This window comes from Gossypium hirsutum, chromosome A11 (genome assembly GCF_007990345.1).
Source record: "Gossypium hirsutum isolate 1008001.06 chromosome A11, Gossypium_hirsutum_v2.1, whole genome shotgun sequence".
Classification (NCBI taxonomy): Eukaryota; Viridiplantae; Streptophyta; class Magnoliopsida; order Malvales; family Malvaceae; genus Gossypium; species Gossypium hirsutum.
This window is the reverse complement of record NC_053434.1, coordinates 92,278,483-92,282,088: the sequence shown is the minus strand read 5'-3', so window position 1 is coordinate 92,282,088 and position 3,606 is coordinate 92,278,483.

Here is a 3,606-nt window from a genome sequence, read left to right as displayed (position 1 = left end):
GATACTCAACAATCACATATAACTCGTACAATGCCATATCCCAGATATGGTCTTACATGTTATCACATATCGATGCCACTATCCTAGACAGAGTCTTATACGTAATCGATTAACGATGCCAATGTCCCAGACATGGTCTTACATGTAATCACAATACAACGCCAATATCCCAGACATGTTCTTACATGAAATCACATCTCAGTAACCTAATGTCATGACATTCGTATCTTATACTATTCCTAATGTTTGTATGGGACTTTCGGATGTCGTAACTTTGTCGATTCTTGCTTGTAATTGCTCGTTCGACATTCATAACATTTCAATGACAAATAAATACATATAATTCAATTTAAAGACATTTATTTGCATATGAACTTACCTTGTAGTCAGAATAGAGGGACTTGATTGACTATTTGTTAACTTTTGATTTCCCCCCATTTAAATCCGATGTCTTTTATTCTTGATCTAAGCACATTCAAAATTAACTCATTTATTCACCAAACCATTCAATCTAGTCCACAAACACATATTTTGGCATTTTTGCACTTTATCCCTAAAGTTCCACATTTATTCAATTTAGTCCCTATTTCACAAAAACACAAATTACATAAAATTTAATAAAAGCCATGCTTAGCTGAATTCTATATAGGTCCCTAGTAGTCCATATTTTTCATCTATTTCACAATTTAACCCCTCAATTTACACTTTTCTCAATTTACTCCCTAATATGTGTTTTTACTAAAAATCACTTTACAAAACAATGTATATCAAACACCAAGCTTTCATATTTCATCATCAAACATCCAAAACACATGAATTTATCAATGGAAACTTTCAAAATCATCAACACTTTCAAAAATTGAGGCATGGGCTAGCTAGAACACGAAGCAACAATCACAAAAACATAGAAATCATCAAAAATAGAACAAATTTCATACATCAATCAAGATGAACAAGGGCCGAATGGATGAAAGCTCAAACCCTATTTCTTTTTGCTGATTTTCGACTATGAATGATGATAATATGGTTTATTTTAACTTTATTATTATTATTAATAACCTTATTAACCAATTTACCAATTTGACCTTAATTAAACCATTTAAAAACAACTTAATGGATGTCCATTTATGACAATTTCCACTTTCAATGGTCTAATAACAGCATAAGGACCTTTCATTTAATAAACCATAGCAATTAAACACCTTTATCAAAAAGAATGCAACTTTTGCATTTTACGTGATTTAGTCCTTTTCTCAAATTAACCACTTAAACGATAAAATTAATACACGAAATTTCACACATATCTAATTTCATGCTGTAAACATAAAAAATTATATTAAAATAATTTTTTAACCTCAGATTTTTGTCCTAAAACTACTATTCTAATTTAGCTAAAATTGGGCTATTACACTCTGATATCTTAATGGGCCATCTCGACAACCAATGTAATCTCTCGAATTTCGGCCTAATGTCTAGGTTGGGTTAGGTAGGTTACATTTAGTTGCATCAAAGTCAAATTTTCTAAACTCAAACTATGAAAACTGAATGAGTCTGTATGCATGCATTAAAAAAAAGGTATTTTAGGAAAAATCATGCCACAAGTTTTTGAAAACATTGATTTTTTATAGGAAAATTAAATCTAAAACTTCGATGTCGGTCATACTATAGCTATAGTTACTTCTAAAACTTTAGATAAACTACAAATCATAATCATTAGATTATAAATACTCAGAAAGTAGATAATGCATGAAAATTTTGTTTGAAAACTATATATATACCTTAGATATTAGATTTTCGAAAGTGCACTATGAATAATAAAGGTAGACGTGGTAGGCGTAGGCCACGTAGAGCAGCGCCAATTAAGCCATCCACTGTTTAGGGCAAAAACCCAATCCCTGGGAAGGAGTATGTAGAGAATTCTACCACCAATAACGTGGAGGTTACGAAAACGGAGATGATGTACTGTCACTAGTGATGCTAAAAGTGTTACAAAAGGTTACTGGATCCCAAACAGGATTGGGTAGTCTTGAATTCGTTACAGAAAGGCTTTGATAAAATGGGGTGAAAATATTCAAAAACGTTGCTGGAACAACTCCTACCGTGGAAAAATACTGGATAGAGTCAACGGAAAGGATTTTGGATATTCTAGACTGTACTTTGGAGCAAAAATTAAAGTGCACTATGTCTTTGTTAAAGGAAGAAGCTTATTCTTGGTGATAGTCTATTGTAAAGGGTACACAGGCTCGGTAGTATGTTGTAAGGGTAAGCATGCTAAACGAATAACTTGGGAATATTTTCAAGAATCTTTTTAAAAGAAATATGTAGGCACTAGGTATGTGGAGGCTAGTAGAATCGAATTCATCGAGTTAAAGTAGGAAGATAAGACTGTGTCAGGATATGAGGCTTAGTTTTTTATGATCAGCCGTTATGCCCAAGGAATGATCACCATAAAGCAAGATAAGTGTGTGAGTTCAAAAATGGGCGCTATGTTACAATCTCAAAATATAGGTTGCTCTATACTAGGTACGAATATTTAAGGCCCTAGTGGAGAAAACCAAAATTGTGGAAGAGATCAAACAGGTGGAATGGGAGAAACAAGAGTAAAGTAAATTCCTAGCTAAAAAAGACTCTAGTTCCAATGGGTCAAATTTTTGTCCCTCGAAATGAGCCAAAGAGGGCAAACTGCAACAAGAAGTTACTGTAACTAACCTTAGGGGGTTTGTTTCCCCATTGTTCGTATTATGAAAAGCATCACTAAGGCAAGTGTTGGAGGAAATCAAGTACCTGCCTAAAATGTGAATCAATGGAGCATATGTACAAGGTTTACACGTTCTTTTTGAAGACTTATTTGGCGTTTGGTGGCTTTCACTTATGAGCATTTTGGTGTTTGGTGTATTCCCTAGTGTTTGACTCCTACTTTGCTAAGGTTACATTGCGCAAGAAATATTAATTTTCATTATTAATATGTAATGAAACTTAATATATTTATTAAGAATGTAAACTTTATGAATGTGGAAATATGCTCTATGTGGATTAGTTACGAAACGTGTTTTTATGCTTGTTGATATGGAATAAGAATGTGAAACTAAATTTGAATTGTACATATTTGAGCCGTATGTTTCTTATTAAGTGTATCTTGTTTTATAAGATTTAAGTTTTACCATCTCTTTATTCTAAATTAAATTATAATCTTGTTATGACAATCTATGCATGGCATGCTCACACCAAGGTAAGATAAATATAGTGTTTTCCATTTGAACTTATGAAGAATTTCATGCTTATGCACTGTTGTTTTTGCGCATAGATATTGCCTTGGATTCTTGAAGTCCAACTCGACTTTGGACCATCTCACTATCATCAAGACCTTTAAGAGTATGAAATTAGTTTATATGTAGCTTATACTTAGGGTGTCAACATGTATATATATGCTAGTTTCATATGCCACTTAATATTTTAAAGCATGAGGATTTGAATTGTTGAGTTGGAGACTTTTGGTGATTCTTTAACCTTGAGATGTATAAAACATTTGGCAAGCATGCATGCATTTAACTATCTTAATTTGGGCTACTTGTGGATGTGTGTTGTTCATTCTAGATGCCTTTAATG